Raw genomic sequence first — 18,332 nt, forward strand, 5'->3', positions numbered from 1 at the left:
ATTAGCCAGTTACTTCCATTACTAAGAAATATACTGCATTATGTTTACAGTGGGTGAAACAGAATAGGCAGCATGTTAAAGCGATGAACTTAAATAAAACAGAACTCAAATTGTTAAATAAAAAACCCTATAGACTAAAATACATTAAAATATTATGTTAATCTATTTCATAGCATGAGGATTTTTTAGAACTTGATTTACAAATAATTTAAAAAATAAATTGGGGCTCACCTCTGTCTGCTTCCCTGGGCCTGCATGACCCACAGGCCTCTCTCCTACCCACAGGCCTCTCTCTCAGGAGTAAGTCAATCATGCTCTCTGTCCCTTGACTCCCCCAGGTTCATTCACCTTCCCACCTCCCCAACAATCTCTCCTCCTGGCCTGGGTCCTGTCCCATTCCTTGTCTTGGCACCCCAGGCACTGGGGGAACCACCACAGTTTCCTGATCCTTAGCAACCAGACCAAATCACTTCCTTCTTGGGATCCACAGGAGCACTCTTGGCCTGGCCCTGCCCTCACCTCCCTCTACTTCCCTGGGCCTGCATGACCCACAGGCCTCTTTCCTGGATGCCAGGGATGACCTTTCCTCTTCTTGATCCTTTGCATGCAGACCAACACAGCTCCTCAGTGCAGTCCCTAGGAGTCCTTGGGGCTGCCTCCTGTCCCCATCTTCCTTTACATCTCTGGGTGGCATGGCCACCAGCTGCCCTAGACCAGAATTTTCCTGGGCCTGGCACAGGCTGGTCCAAACCCCAAATTCCTGAGTCCAAAATCTTTCCTAGAGGGATCCAGACCTTAGGAGGAAGCCTGAGAGCATCTGATCTTCATATGACTTGGGCCTCTGAGGGAACTCCTGAAGACAAAAGCAATCTGGCCACTCCAGTATAAAATCAAAAGAGAGAACCAGAAGCTTAGAGGAACCAGCTTTTCATGCCCCAAAAGTAAACCACAAACACACATAAAGTTCACAAAAAGAAGAAGACCTAAACTTGAAGGCTTTAGTCTCACACAAGAATCAGAAACTACAAAAGAAATTCACATGTCAAAAACACAGAGAAAAAAATATAACATGGAAAACCAAAATAACATATCCCTACCAAATGCCAATATTCCTCTAGAGGAGTATAATGAGAACCCCTGGAGATAAGGCAGGACATGGAACTCAAAAGAACAATTATAAACATGATAAAAGAATTCAATGAATTTAAAGAACACACAAACCATGAAATCAAAGAACTGAAGGAAGATAGGGATAACTTCTGAATGAATTCAGAAAAGAGAAATATTGACAGATACTTGGGCTGAAATGAAGAAGGAAGTGAAACACTCAGTAAGCCAAATAGAAATGAGAGGAGAAAGCCCCACCAATAGGATGAATGAAATGAAAAATAGAGTTTCAAGACTGGAAGATAAAGTGAACGAACTAGAACACTCAAGCAAAGATTATGAAAAATTTAAGAAATCACAAGAATGGAATATGCAGGAATTGTGTGACACCATAAAAAGACCAAACTTACGAATCATAGGCATACAAGAAGGAGAAGAATCCCAAGACAATGGCATGGACCAGATCTTCAACAGAATTGTGGATGAAAATTTCCCAAAGTTAAAAAAAGACATGCCCATACAAATACAAGAAGCATATAGAACACCAAACAGACAGGACCAGAAAAGAAACTTTCCATAACACATCATAATAATAACACTAAATGCACAAAACAAAGAGACAATACTGAAAGCTGCAAAAGAGAAGAAGTCACACATAAAGGAAAACCATTAGGACTACATCTGACTTTTCATTGCAAGCTATGAAAGCCAGAAGAGCCTGGACCAAAGTATTCCCAGTTTTAAATGACCACAGATGCCAACCCAGACTACTATACCCAGCCAAGATGTCTATTATAGTCGAAGGGGAAAGAAAAATTTTCCATGACATAAATAGGCTGAAGGAATTCATGTCCACAAAACCAGCCCATCAGAGAGTTCTGGAAGCAATAAAAAGAGGTGAAGAAAGGAATGGCTATACCCAAGGGATTACAGAAAGAAATTCAATGAAAGTATAACTGTGGAAAAATACAGCTATATCATGAATTTAAACAAGTAAAAATGACAGGATTCAATACTCATCTTTCATTAATAACTTTAAATATTAACAAACTGAATTCCCCAGTCAAAAGACACAGACTAGATGAATGGGGTAGGAAACAAAACCCATTTTTTGTTGTCTGCAAGAAAATCATCTCACTTTCAAGGATATTATCTTAAAGTGAAACGATGGGAAAAAAATATACCAGGCAAATGGTACTAAGAAAAAAGCAGGCAGAGCAATGTTAATACATGACAAAATAGACTTTAAACTAAAACTAATCAGAAGAGATAAAGAGAACCACTTCATTCTGATCAAAGGAACAATAAATCAAGAATACATTACAATCATGAACACATATTCATCAAATGCTGGTGCACCCAACTTCATAAAAACAATACTACAGTACTTTAAGACTCAGATTAATCCCAACTCATTAATAGTGGTAGACTTCAATACCCCACTGTCTCCATTAGATATGTCAACAGGGCAGAGAGTTAACAGAAAGACATCTGAATTAAACAATACCATACATCAAATGGACCTAACAGACACCTACCAAGCATTCTACCCAAGCACCAATTGACATACTTTCTATTCAACACCCCATGGAACCTTCTCCAAAATCAATCATATACTGGGACATAAAACAAACCTCAACAAATACAAAAATTTTGAAATAATTCCATGCATTCTCTCAGACCACAATGCAATAAAGCTTAAAATCAACACCTGAAGAAGCCCTAATCACCACATGAACAAATGGAGATTAAACAACACACTCCTGAATGATGAATGGGTCACAAGAATATATCAAACGCAAACCCAGCAACTGAGAAGAAATAACAAAAATCAGAAATTAATGAAATAGAGACAAAGAAAACAATACAAAGAATTAATGAGCCAGGCATGGTGGTACACACCTTTAATCCCGGCCCCCAGGAAGCAGAGGCAGGTGGATCTCTGTGAGATCAAGGCCAACCTGGTCTACATAGAGAGTTGCAGGTGAGTTGTGGCTATAGGGAGATGCTGTCTCAAAAAGACCAAAAGGAACATAAATCCAAGAGCTGGTTCTTTGAAAAAGATAAACAAGATTCACAGAACACTAGCCTAATTAACCAAAAGAAAGAAAGAGCACCTCCAAATCAACGAAATCAGAGATGAAAGGGTAAACATCAAACAGACGCCAGAAAGATACAGAACATTACAAGGAAATACTTTAAAAGCCAAAATGCTACTAAATTTGAAAACCTAAAAGAAATGGATGGATATCTAAAGGCATGGGAACCACCAAAACTAAACCAAGATGAGATTAACAGCTTAAACAGACCCATAACACAAAAAGAAATTGAAACAGTAATACAAAACCTCCCGACTAAAAAAAGCCCAGGACCAGATGGATTTACAGCAGAATTCTATCAGACATTTAAAGAATATTTATATCCAATACTACTTAATTTATTCAAAAAGATAGAAATGGAGGGAGAACTTCCAAATACCTTCTATGAAGCCAGCAGCACTATAATACCAAAGACAAGTAAAGATACAACCAAAAAAGAAAACTATAGAACCATATCCTTAATGAACATAGATGCAAAAATTCTCAATGAGATACTTGCAAATGCATACAGACACACATCAAAAAAGCATCCACTATGATCAAATCAGCTGTATCCCAGAGATGCAGGGATGGTTGAATATACATAGGTAAATAAAATCATAAATCATATAAATGGGCTCAAAGACAAGAACCATATTTTCATCTCAATAGATGTGGAGAAGGCCTTTGACAAAATTCAATATGCATCTATTTTCAAAGTCCAAGAGAGAATTGGGATGGAGGGAACATACTTCAACATAATTAAAACCATATATAACAACCCCACAGCCAGCACCATTCTAAATGGCAAAAAACTGGAAGCTTTCCCATTGAAATAAGGAACCAGACAAGACTGTCCATTATCTCCACTTCTCTTTAACATAGTGCTTGAAACTCTTGTAAGAGTAAATGACAAAACAGGAAATTAAAGGAGTAATAATTGGAAGAGATCAAATTATCCCTTTTTGCAGATGATAAAATATTATATCTAAGACAACAAAAACTTCACCAGAAAACTCCTAGAAATTATGAACATATTCAGGAAAGTGGCAGGTTACAAAATTAACCTACAAAAGTCTATAGCCTTTCTATATACCAATAACAAGCAATCAGAGAAAGAACACATGGAAACACTCCCCTTTACAATAGCTGCAAAAAAAAAAAAAAATCTCAGAATAAACCTGACCAAAGACATTAAAGAGCTCTGCAATGAAAATTTTAAATCTTTAAAGAAAGAGATTAAGGAATTCATCAGAAGATGGAAGGACCTCCTGTGCTCATGGATTGGAAGAATTAATATTGTGAAAATGACCATCCTACCAAGAGTCATATATAGGTTCAATGTATTGCCAATCAAAATCCCCATGACATTTTTCACAGAATTGGATAAAGCCATTCAAAGATTCATATGGAAGCACAAAAGACCTTGGTTAGCCAAAACAACCCTGAGCACTAAGAGCAATGCCGGGGGTGGGGTATTATACCATATTTTAAGCTGTATTACAGAGCTATACTCATAAAAACAACATGGTACTGGCACAAAAATAGCCCCATCTATGGAACAAAATTGAAGATCCAAATATGAGTAAATGCAATTTCAGTCACCTGATATTTGACTAAGGGGCCAGGAAATGGTGCTGGCAAAACTGGATCTCTATCTGTAGGAGAATGAAACTAAACATCTATCTTTCACCCAGCACAAAAGTCAATTCTAAATGGATCAAAGACCTCACTATAAAGCCTGAAACTGAAACTTTTAGAAGAAAACATTGGGAGAAACCTACAAGATACAGGTTTAGGAAAGGATTTTCTAAAGTGGGCATCAATTGCTCAGGAAACAAGGGCAAGAATTAACAAATGGGACTTCAGTAAACTAAAAAGCTTCTGTATATCAAAGGAGGCAACCAGGGAAGTGAACAGAAAACCCACAGAATGGGAGAAAATCTTCACCAGTGACACATCTGATAGAGGTTTAATTACCAGAATATATAATGAACTCAAAAAACAGAGAATCAAGACAAGAAGTAACGCAATTAAAAAATGGGCTAAGGAGCTGAACAGAGAATTCTTAAAAGAAGTAAAGATGGCTATGAAACATCTTAAAAAGATGTTCAACATCACTAATAATAAGGAAATGCAAATTAAAACCACTTTAAGATTCCATATTACCCCAGTCAGACCAGCTGTGATCAAGAGAACAAATGATACCAAATGTTGGAGACGATGTAAGGAAAGGGGAACACTCATCCAGTTCTGGTGGAGTTGCAAACTTGTTCAACCCCTATGGAAGCAGTATGGAGAACTCTTAAAAAACTACAAATGAACCTACCATTTGACCCAGTTATACCACTCCTTGCATATACCCAAAGAACTCATCCTATTGCAGAGACAATTGTACATCCATGTTTGTTGCTGCTCTTTTCACAATAGCTATGAGATGGAAGCAACCTTAGTGTCCCTCAATTGACGAGTGGATAATGAAAATGTGGTTCGTTTATAAGATGCAGTTTTACTCAGCAGTAAAAGAAAGATGAAATCATAAAATTTTCAGGTAAACGGATGGAACTAGAAACTGTTATACTAAGTGAAGTAACACAGACTCAGAAAAAAAAAATTGACATATGTTCTCCCTCATATGTGGGTCCTAGAACCAAAACCTGATAAGTGAGTGTGTATCCAGACATAACAAAAGGAACCAGGAGAATGGAAAGGAAACAGGGAGGTAAAGGAAAAGAAAGAACCTGAGAGAGAAGAACAGTAGGAAACAGGCTTTAATATGGGAGATACAGATAAAAATTGGGTTAGTTTAAGGGAAGGGCGAGGGAAGGGTATACAATGAACTGAGGGATAAAGGGAAAGAAGGAGCTCAAGAGAGGTAGGACCATACGAGAAAGGTATTATTAAGGGAGAAAGGGGGGAAATGCGGGCACCTTAAGTGGGAAAACCATGATAGAGGGGGGAGATGATACAAGATATAAACAATGCCTAGCTAGTCATGAATACCAGAGGGAACCATATTATTCCTACAATCTACTGACAAATTATACATAACAGATCAAGAAATATATGCCTAGGTAAGGTTTATCTGAGAACAGTTGGTCTTTGCCCAAGATTTATCTACATGAAACACAGTAATTAAAAGTACCAGTGTGGTGGAACTAACCTTCTTGGATGTTTAATAGACATACTTTGAGGCCTATAGTAATTTCGTCAGAGGGACATAAAGGACAGTTTTAGCTCCTCGCCCTCCTAGGTCGACTAGTTCCAGGGGACTATGAGCATCTCTCAAAAGGTCCTGTAATTGTAGTGGGTCACCTGTCCTCTTGATCATGGAAGCTGAGGAGACCCCACCAGATGAACTTGAACCAGTGTCCAGTCTACAAAGAGGAGGGTCAACACAAAGGATTCATTTCCTCCATGCTTCCAAGCAAAATCAAGCATGGTCGAGTAGGACCTTTGACTTATCTTCACATATGTGGAACTGACAAAAGAAAGGAGCCAGAGTCTCTTCCCAAGCCCTTGTGACCCCTGAGAAACAGATCCTTAAATGACCTTAAGAGTAAAAATAAATTAGTTTATCTGGGCCAACTGTATGGCTTTAAATATCCAAAAGGAAAGTATAACCAAAGATTAAGGAGGCCAATATAATTTCTTAAGAGTCCATATACATAGCTAAAGGCTACATAACAAGCAGCAATGCCAGATAGGAGATACCTTCTTTTGAGTTGTTGGCCAGGGTGGCCAAAGGGACTCCAAGAGAGTAATCCAGCATAGAACTGGGAAAATGAACAGCAGACCCCAGTCTTATCTAAAGGAATATTGACAGCTGATTGCTGCTAGATGAGGAACAGCTGACCTTCCTAAAACAAAGACCTCTAGATAAGCTGACTAGGTTCACCAGAAGGTCAAGTAGTCGGGAATGCTTATGGGTGCCGACAATACAGCAGACAGTAGCAGGGATATCAGAGTGTAAGGGCTCTAGTGGAGTGAGGGAGGCTATGGGAGGGTGCCATCTTGGAAGTGGGTGTATAGTTGAATAAATGGTTTGGGCACACACGCGCACACACCAAAAAAATCAAGAAATTTATAAAAATGCGTTATATTTGAGGAGGAAGCTTGGAAATTTTTGTCATACTAATTAGTAGAGGTGATAAACATTATCATTGAAATCTACCTGATGACTTTATAGACATACATAGGCACCAAGGATCCAAGTGCAACTGATTATGGCTGGTAATAATCAGATACGTACAGATTAGAGATGCATGCGCCAACATCTCAGTGTTAGTAGCAAAACCAATGAGTCTTTCTGCAAGACACAATATATTCTAAAATGAAATGGAGATCTTTTTTAAAGGTTAAAAACTCATTTAGTTTTATGTCTTACAGAGCTTATACTGAGTTCAATATTATATAACTGTATTAATTCAACTGTGAACCTAGAAAGTTACAGCCACTTGTGAAAGAGAAGTACTGTTGCTCTCGAGTGTGTTATTGAATATGTTAAAGCTGTAGTGAAATACTTCTTCTAATCATGTAGTTATTAATAATTTAAAAAATAATGATTAAAAAATAATTCTTCAAAGCATAAAAAATTCTGCACTGTGAAAAGAATTGGGGAAAATTGAACATTGGTTGGATATTAGACAATACAGAGGAATTCTGGTTTAGCATTTTGGGTGAGAGTGATATTGTGAAAGTGTTATTTTTAAAAGGATCATTACCTTCAAGAGATCTATTTTGAAATATTTATGGTTTAAGTGATGAGATGATAAGAATTTTTTCCATAGTTAACTTCTTGGAGAGAATAAAGTTAGGCATTTGCGTTAAAAATATCATGAAGTCATTTGTCACAATATTTCCTCTGTTTAGTCTGGAGTACACATGGTAGCTGGGGAAATAGAAATAGACTATAGGGTAGATGAATTAAGAGAGGCAAAGTAGTAAAATATAGGCAAAATGAAAGCGGATAGGGGGAATATTAGGAGAATAAAGGTTCAAGCATGAAGGCCATTCCAAGGTTTTTCTTTTTGTTTTTGTCTAATACATGCAGGTATAACATAATTCATGTCCATGCCTTCCTTCCTTTGCTCAGGTATTCCTCTATCAGATATTCCTTTACCAGTCTTGTAACAAGGAATGAATCTTTTCTCTGACTCCCTATGCCATTTTATTTGCTTTTGTTATTATCTGTGTTTATTTACAGAAGTAGTACTTGTCAAAACAAAACTTGCAGGGGAAAAAATTATGCAGGAAAGGAAGAAATATTTCAAACCTATTTTCTTGGGAAAGAGAAGCTAAAATTCTGTCTGAAGTCAACTATGCTGAAACAAAAGGCAGCGGTATGAATGCTGAGATAAAGGGGAGGACTTGACTCTGTTTGTTCATTGGTTTTACACAACAGAATTTGTTAAATCTTTTCGTGACAAGAGATTACCTTTTCTGAATTCTGAGCAAGATGCCCTCTGTGAGTTGTGGGATCTCTAACATTAGGGTCCTATCTCTCAGATGCAGTGGGGAGACCTAGGCTGCTTTCCCCTTTGGTATGCACATTTCAAAGATAATCTCTAAGTTCCTGGAAAAGGCCATTACCAGACTGAAACTGGCAGCACACTTTGAAAATATTTGAGTATCAAAGGGACAAGAAAATAATTTACAATCACGAATTTATAAAGTAAATTGTCTAAGAAAAAGGAGGTCAGGACCCTAGAATCAAGAAGCCTATCTAAATTTAGTCAAGTTAAGAGTAAGCTCTATTAAATTCATATTCATAAATCAGGGAGAGAAATCTGTTTTCTTTCATTTATTGAAAATATTCAATATATTAACCCATTTTTTTCTATTCCTAGCCATTAAAAATATTTTTTTTTGAATATGCATCTATTTGGAAATTCCTTGATAACAAAGCATGGATTTATATGCCTTTCAAAACTAAATAATAAGGAAGCCAAAGGACATTTATAAAGATTCCTTATGTTAGAAAAAGGTGTAAGTTATAATTTTATTTATTAGTAATATTTGACATTTTCAATATATCACAGCCAACTGTACAATTTTTGGGAGCCAATGGAGTTGTAGTGCTACCTATTTATTATGTCTCTTTTCTATATAAAAATTCAAATATGAAACATTCTTTTAAAATCTTATCACCAAATTCTTGTGACACTGAGGCTGAACATTCCCAAATTTCAGAGAAATTTATTTCCGTAATGAAAAACACTTGAAATAGAATCCCAGATTTACAGTGAGAAAAAACACTCTCCATTTCTTTTAAGAAGTGAAAGTTATTTTATATTTGAAATCTGACATAAATTTACCCTAAATCAACCATTCCTATCAGACATGGTTCAGATTTTAGCTTTGTGCTTTTGTTATTTCTTAAATTGTCTCTGATCTTTCCCATTGTCACAATTTATTCACTTTGGGGTAATTGTTTCCCCTAGATAACTGGCTTTTCAAGGTTTAAAGAAACTAATTTTGACAGCTTTATTATCAAAATTTTTTATATTGTGAATATAGTATGTTTGGAAATCTTACCTGCTTATTCAGTAAATTAATTTGTTGTCCTACTTATAGCTATTAATAAATTATAATTTTCTCTCAGAATTTGCATTAACTTATAAGAAATTTGGACAATAAAATGTATATATTTTAAAACCCGAGTAAAGTAAGGTAAGTTATATATGCAAACATTTATTACAAGAACAGTATTAGTTATATTTATATTTTATCTTATTCCTAATAATAGCCTTCAATGACCAGAAAGGCTTTTATAAAGTTCTTATTTTTTATCTGCTACAAGTCATACTCTTTCTGGTTACACTCTTTAGAGCAACATCGCCAATTGGCATTAATGAAGTTCACTACATTGCTCAAATATTGTAAATGAACCAAGAGTGAAGAAAATATTTTATATATGTATAATTATACTCCTGGAAAATGTTGAATAATATCAGTTTTAAGTCATGTTTACAGTGTATTGGTTATAGAAGTATATTTTTGGAGAAGAAACTAATCAGCTTTGTTTTATGTTAGTTACGTTTTGAACAAAAGGTAATTGCATGAATAATTTTTCATGTGAAATAATAATTCATTCCAAGCCTTTTTGTGAGTGGCCCAGATTTTGTTCTCTCTGTGAAAACATCACTTTCCCCGGCTCTTTATACTGATCTTCCCCTCTCTATGTAAGGGAAGTTAGTGAAGTTAGAGTTGATCAAGAATTCTAGATGAGGAAGAGAAACCATTTTCTCTTGTACCAGAGCTAAAGAAAAAACAATTTTCAAGAGATAAAAAAGAGGCGACAACTACTTTGTGTATTTAACTCACAATATCTAAAATGTCAAATAGGTAAACATTAGAAATCTAGATATTTCAACATTTTTGGACTCTCCACTGCAGGAAAATTGTTGCTAAATAGTTAAAATTTCTCTATGGGATGTATGATTTGCTATGGACCTGATAACATATTATGAAGTATGAAAGAATAAGAATGAAAATTTTAAAGATTAATCAATTTCTACAAAGAATAGTAAACATATTGTATTAGACATGTTTGTGAACACATTATAGTAAGAATTTATAGTAAGACCTAATAGTAAATAACACAAAAATAAAGAAAAACTAAAATTTGATAATATCAGATTATGATAGAGTGAAGTTAAGCAGTTTGATTTTAGGTTTTTCCTTTCCCCATAGCTTTCAATCTCTAACTGTAGGGTTATAAGTTGGTAAGACGTGTAACAATGCAAAACAACTTTACTGCTAAAAAGAATTCTGTGGAATTAGCTAGTGCCTACAAAAACACCTATGGCTCACAGGCACATAACAGGCATGTATTACTGTCTCTCTTTAAAAAGAATTTCTTAGAATTTATTTTTATTTTATGTGTATGTATGTATTTCCTGCATGTAGGTAAGTACACCCATGTCATGTGATGCCTGCAGAGGACAGAAGAGGCTGTAGGATCCCCTGGAACTGGAGTTATGGACAGTTGTTAGCTGCACGTGGGTGCTTTGATTCAAACTCGGGTCTTCTGCAAGAACAGCCAGCATTTTAACAACTTCTTTTTATATAAATAAATTCACATATTTAGTGTGGATAACATAATTATTTTTGAAACAAAATTAATAAACTCTTGGTAATTTCATTATAGTAAATGGTAACAGTCAAATTAAATCCCATTCAAAGTTTCCTCTTGATCCTTTTATTTTTGTGCTAATAAAATTTCATCTAAAGTCTAAACAACAATGCAAGAGAATATCAGTGGCAGTCAAGAGAATGAGACTTCTTTGTCCTCAGAACCTTATACACCAATGATCCTTTGTGAACAATATGTGCAGCCAATGTATGAATGTGAATACTACTTACTTGTTATTGATAAATTCCTTCTACTATGCTTTGAGCTCACACACTCTCAAAGGAGCTGTAGTCATTTTGTTGAAGCAACTGTAGTGGCTATTCTAGAGCATGGCTGCACGGTTAATGTTTTTCACACATTAGCTAACCATATTAAGAGTGCTGAGTCCAGGTCAGAGTACCTTAAAATAAGCCGATTTATGCTACAGCATATAGGTTAAAGTTCATACCCACAGACATAAATATAAAATTGCCCGTGCTAAAAATTTCAAAGTAAATTACAGGCAACAGACGTGGCAGTGTCAAGCAGACCACAAAAAGAGGCAAATCATTTAGAGCCATGAGAAATGAAGCAGGGGCTCTAATGTCAAGCCTACAACTCTATAATTTCCAACATGAGTTTGTGAGATCTGTCATATCACTTCATTTAATGAGTTGTCAGTACTGGAAAGTCATTTATGGCTCCATATTACAAAATCAGATATTTCTAGCCAGGGTATTTTCTGTTCAGTTAATGATAGTGAAAGAAACCCACAAGGAATCAGAGTTAGCATTTAGTGAGATGTCGTCTCAGGTATTAGAAAACAGGAGAAGACCATTTTTCACAAATGTTTCTGTGAATAGAGGCTGATATGTTCTGTCTCTGCCTCTAATCTTTACAATCAGGAAGAAATCTGGATGGTAAGAGAAAGGTTAAGTAGGCATTTGATGGTGATGTGCTTGTCAAATAAAATGAAACTAAGCTAAACAGTATCAGCAATTCTATAAAGTTAATATTTGAAAGTGATTTGAATTATGGAGAACAATTTATTGGGTTAAATTCAACAGACCAGTTAAAATAAAAGAACTATAGGGGGTGGGTAAAGATGATTGCTGCCAAGTCTGATGACTTGAAATTGATCCCTGGGAAATACATGGTTGAGAGAACAAACCAACTTCTGCAATGGTGAACATTTTACCGATTAGATCTTCACTTTTCAATCCAAATTATGTATTTTATCCACTTTGATAGTGTAGGGACAACCCAATTTTATGTTTATATGTTCTTATCTATGTTTTCATTAGAAATGTAAAAAAATCATTCATTATTGTTACAATTTTTTAAAATTTATATATATATATATATATATATATATCGATGGCTTTTATCTTTATTTTTTTTATTTTGGATAGAATGACTGTGAAGGCCAGAAGAATGGCATCAGATCCCCTAGTACTGGAGTTACAGACAGCTATTAGCCACATATATATACATACATATATATATGTATATATATATATGTATATATATATGTGTGTGTGTGTGTGTGTGTGTGTGTGTGTGGTGGGAATCAAACCTGAGTCCTCTACAAGAGCAGCCAGTGCTCATCTATCCAGACCTGTTGCCAAAACATAGATGATTATAACAGCAAAGAATTAGCAATGGATAATTAGATAAAAGTTGCAAGAATATTATGAGAGACCATGCAAATTATAAAACCTATGTATTTCCTTAGCATACATAGGATTATATTTTGATAATTTTTATCATTTTCATTTCTGTATTTATGTTATATATTTTATTGAATTTTTGTGAATTCCATACAATATATTTTGATTGTATTTAGACTGTATGTACACACACACATATACACACATTATAAATATAAGTATATATGTGTGTATATATATGTATGTAATTTGCCTATAGAGTCAAATATGTGTCCCCAAATGCTTTTCAGTGTGGGTTCTTCCACTGGAGCCTGGTCAATCTACCATGAGTCTCACCCTTAAATGAGACAAATTTCCCATTTCCAGCAGCCACTGGCTGCCAGTAGTTCCTCAGCAAGGGTTAGGGTTTCTTACCCACTGCCCTGTGTCAATGTTGGGGTTATCTGGCTTAACCTTCATGAGACTTATGCATGCTGTCACCATTGCTGTGAGTTCATATGAGTCACTTCCCAGCTGTCTGGAAAACTCTGTTTCTTCGTGGTCATTCACCACCTCAGGCTCTTACAATCTTTCTGTGGCCTGTTTTGCAGTGATCCTTGAGCCTTGGGAGGCAGGAATTTGATACAGATGTCCAATTCAGGGATTATGCACTCTGCATTCTCTTATTCTCTGCCCACTGGCCAGTTCTAGTAACTGTGTTAATTACCAACTGCTACATAAGAAAACTTCCTGGTGAGAGTTGAGAGATCCATTAATCTTTGGGTTTAACAATATGTCATTGTTTATAGTTATTTAACAGAAAACTAGCATTATCTCTACCTTCTGGCCAATGGCCAGTCTAGCCTCAGGTTCCTAGACTTGATAACAACATGAAGTATGGACTCCATCTTCTGAAGTTGACTTTAAATCCAATTAGAAAGTGGTTAGTTTATCCCATAGTATTCATGCCACTATGCACCAATGCACATATCTTGCCAGGTCAGTTGTAGTGAGTCACAGGAGTCACAGCTGGGTAAGGGTAAGGTGATGATCGTTATTCTCTTCTGTCAACATGCATAGCAACTTCCATCACTATGAAAGTTAGCCTGTAGAGATGAGACTTTGCAAACAATACCAGCTTCATTTCTATTTGATCTATTGTCATTTATATAGTGTCTTCTGCAATATGGTCTTACTGCTAAGTTCTGGTGGGTAAAAAGAGCAGAAGCAATGATCAGTATTCTTTAAGGATTGAACCCCTGGTCAAGAGCTTCCAAAAAGGGAGTCCATTCCTGGCACTGGGCTTTTACTTTACTAGCCTATGATATCTCGTAAGAGCAATGTCCCCCTGCTGTAAGACAACTCCTTTTACTCTTTTAAAAATGTATATGTATATGTATATACATTAAGAGGTTTCTGTAGTGGTGTCCATATTTTTTTCTAAAGCTCTTTAGTGTTTGTTATGTCTCTCCAAACTCCCTCCTCTTCCGTGCCCTCCCATTTCCCTACCCCATGTAACTCTTCCTAATTTAATATACCCTTTTCTCTTTTATATTGCTGCATTCCCTATCATGAAGCCCATGGCCATTTATTAGTTTCCTGACTTCTCTGGATCTTCCAATTGAAGCATGCATATCTAAGATATAAAACTAGCATCCAGGGGGTTGGGGATTTAGCTTAGTGGTAGAGTGCTTGCTTAGCAAGCACAAGGCCCTGGGTTTAGTCCTCAGCTCCAAACAAACAAACAAACAAACAAACAAACAAAAAACTAGCATCCAACTACGAGAGAGAACATGCAACATTTGTCTTTCTGGGTCTAGGTTACCATACTCATGATGATAAATACCAGTTCCATCCATGTAGCTGTTGAATTTCATAACTTAATTTTAAAGAGCTAAATAATATTTCATTGTGTATGTGTATCACACCTTATTATCCATTCATCAGTTGATGGACATCTAGATTGTTTCCAATTCCTGGTTATTATAAAAAGAACAAGAATGCACACGGATGAACAGGTATGTCTGTAGTATCATGGAGAGATTTTAGGGTATATGACAAAGAGTGATATAGCTGGATCATATGGTAGGTCAATTTTGAGATTTTTGAGGACTCTCCACACTGATTCCCATAGTGGCTGTACCAGTTGGCACTCCCAGTAGCATTGAGTACAAGGTCCTCTTTCTTCACATTCTTGCCAGCATTTGTTTCTGCTTTTTGGATCTTAGCCATTCTGTTTTTTGTAAGGTGAATTCTCAAAGTAGTTTAATTTGCATTTCTCTGATGTCTAAAGGTGTTGAACACTTTAAAAAGTATTCCTCAGTCATTTGTATTTCATATTTAGAGAGTTCCCCATTCATTTCCTTGCCCCAATTTTTAATAGTGTTGTTTGTTTGTTTTTTTCATATTTTGTTTTTGGAGTCCATATGTGTGTGTGTGTGTGTGTGTGTGTGTGTGTGTGTGTGTGTATTCTAGATACTAATCCTCTGTCAGAGGTATACCTTGTACAATTTTTTCCCATTCTGCAGACTGCCTCTCAAATGATGGTGTCCTTTATTGTACAGAAACTTTTAAGTTTCATGAGGTTTGATTTGTCAGTTCTCAGACTTAATTATGACACTATAGGGGTCCTGTTCAGAAAGTCTTATCCTGTTTGGTTCTCTATGAGATTTAGGATATCCAGGTCTTATGTTGAGGTCACTGATCCATTTGGAGTTGACTTTTGTGTATGGTGAGAGACAGGGATCTTGTTTCGTTCTTCTACATGCAGCTGTCTAGTTTGACCAGCATCATTTGTTAAAAATGCTGCCTTTTACTACAGTGTATTTTTGTGAGTCCTTTGTCAAAAATAAGCTAACTTTAAGTACATGGATTTAAACCTAGGTCATCAGTTCTATTTCACTGGTTAATACATCTGTTTGTATTTTAGTGACATGTTGTTTTTATTACTGAAGCTCTGTAGTACAATTCGAGATCAGGGATCCTAGTGCCTCTAGGAGTTCTTAAAATGTTCAGGATATTTTGGCTATCCTGTTTTTTGTCAGTGTTTATTTATGAAAATTGAGATTAGCTTTTCAATTTCTGTGAAGAATTGTTTAATAGATACTGCATTGAATTTGTAGATTGTTTTTGGTAGGATGGCTATTTTCATAATATTGGTCCTACTGATCAGTGAGCATGGAAGGCATTCCCATCTTCAGGTATCTTCTACAATTTCTGTGCCTCCAATGTCTTAACATTTTTTTATATTTATTATTATCCAAGTCCCTTATTTCCCAGGTTAGATTTATTACAGGCTATTTTATGTTTGTTCAGGCTATTGTGCATGGGTTCATTAGCCTGATTTCTTTCTCAGTGTATTTGTTATTAATATGGAGGAAGTCTACTTATTTTGAGGTGTTAATTATAAATCCTGCTACTTTACTAAAAGCATCAGCTCTAGGAGTTTTCTGGTAAGGTCTTTAGGATCTTTTACTTAAAGAATCCTATCATCTGCAAATAGAGATACTTTGACTTCATCCTTTCCATTTTGTATCCCCTTTATCTCTTTCATTTGTCTGATTGCTCTAAGAATAAGAATAAGCTAAGAATTTAAGCACTGTATGAACAAGAATGGATAGAGCGGACCTCCTTGCCTTGTGTCTCATTTTAATGGGAATGATTTGAAATTTTTTTTTTTTTTTTACATTTAGTACTATGTTAGCTATGGGATTGTTGTAATGAGACATCATTTTTCACTTTTCATTTTAGCATAGATAAAAATACCATATAACTTCATATAGATGAGTGCAAAGAGAACAGCCATTTCCCACATCGTGTGTGGGAGGAGAAACTGATCAGTGCCCTTGGAAAGCAGTGTAGAAATACAAAATTCAAGCACACACCCAAATGGTCTGAAAACATTGTTAGAATGCCATTTTGAATATATGAATATGGACATGTAAAATACCCATAAGAATACATAAATGAATACATTATCTGTGATGACTTGGAAAATAGGAAATATCCATTAATCGAATTTGAGTAAACAGAAGCATGTGCCCCCACATGCAAATTTCCCTCATTCTCACTATTTCTCTGCTACTGGGAGTCAAGAGAAAAAACGCAGAGCAAAGGCACCAGCAACTTGTACCATGGTCAACATTTTCACCCCAAGATCGCCCTGGCAGAGAGGGCCTACAATATCCCACGGCCCTTCCCATTGCTCTTCCTGATCACTGCACCCAGCCCTGCTGTGGGGGGAGGCCCGACTTCACAACGCCTTTGATTTCACCTTCATGCTGCTGGCCAGGAGGGCTTCTAGCAGCCCAAGCCCCTGAAGTCCTCATTGGAGATTGAGTACCACGTCCTAGATGAGGCAGGATTAGATCTTGGTTTCCATCTTGCTTCTCCAGGTGGCAAAACTTTAGTTTTTGAACAAAAAAAATCAGATGGTATGCACACTGTAGAGACTGAAGTTGATGACTACATGTCATCACCTACTTTGATAACACATTCAGCAACATTTCAGAGATTGAACTGATCCTGGATAACATGGGAAAACAGACTCAAGAATAAGGACAGGAAGAAATATATTACTATCATAGGTAGGTTGGAGTGCAACAGGAAGACATCCTGGAATCCATCAATAGCATGACGTCCACCCTAAGCAAAAGTGATCATATACAAACTCTGCTTAGAGCATTTGAAGCCAGTCATAGAAACATACAAGAAAGCAACTTTTATAGAGTTAACTTCTAGTCTGTGTTTAATTTCCTAGTCATGGTGTTGGTGTCAGCCATTCAGGGCTATATGTTGAAAAATCTATTTGAAGAAAAGAGGAAAAGTAGAACTTAAAATTCCTAAGTGCTTTACTTACCATTGAAAAAAAAAAGGTAGGTAAAAAATTTTAATGCACTATTAACATCATTAATAATCTTTCCCAAAATATTTTCAGGAAAGTAAGTGAAATTTTAACGTGAAAGCAAAGTCTTCACTTAATGTCCAGTTAACTTTATTGACCCAGTTGTACTTAAGTGGGTAATAGCTATATAAAATTTAGGTTCAATTGAATTAAGCCATTTTAAAATTTCTGTTTGAAAAACTTTCTCAAATAACACAGAGGAACTAAATATCTGAACACTTTTTTATAAACACAGAGCCAATTTGCTTTTACCCAGCAGAAGTTTTTCAAGAAAAATAATCATTAAAAATTAATTGAAGAAGATTCCAATGTATCAGGTTATAAATCATTTGAGGATTATATAATTGTATGCTGAATAGATCAGCTTTTCTCTATTTACATATCTATCAACATCTATCTATATATCTCCTAAAAAAGCATGTCTTTGATATAACACTTTTGAGATTTTTTATAACCAAATACATTAAAATATAAAATAT

The 18,332-nt window shown here is 35.8% G+C and overlaps 1 pseudogene; it reads left to right on the top strand.

Annotated features, from left to right (window-relative positions):
* LOC103725617 overlaps positions 1-17,786 on the top strand; it is a 33,053-nt pseudogene extending 15,267 nt beyond the window's left edge.
* The last annotated feature ends 546 nt before the right edge of the window (positions 17,787-18,332 follow it).

This window comes from Nannospalax galili, unplaced genomic scaffold, assembly GCF_000622305.1.
Source record: "Nannospalax galili isolate Female #2095 unplaced genomic scaffold, S.galili_v1.0 scaffold308, whole genome shotgun sequence".
NCBI classification, from domain to species: domain Eukaryota; kingdom Metazoa; phylum Chordata; class Mammalia; order Rodentia; family Spalacidae; genus Nannospalax; species Nannospalax galili.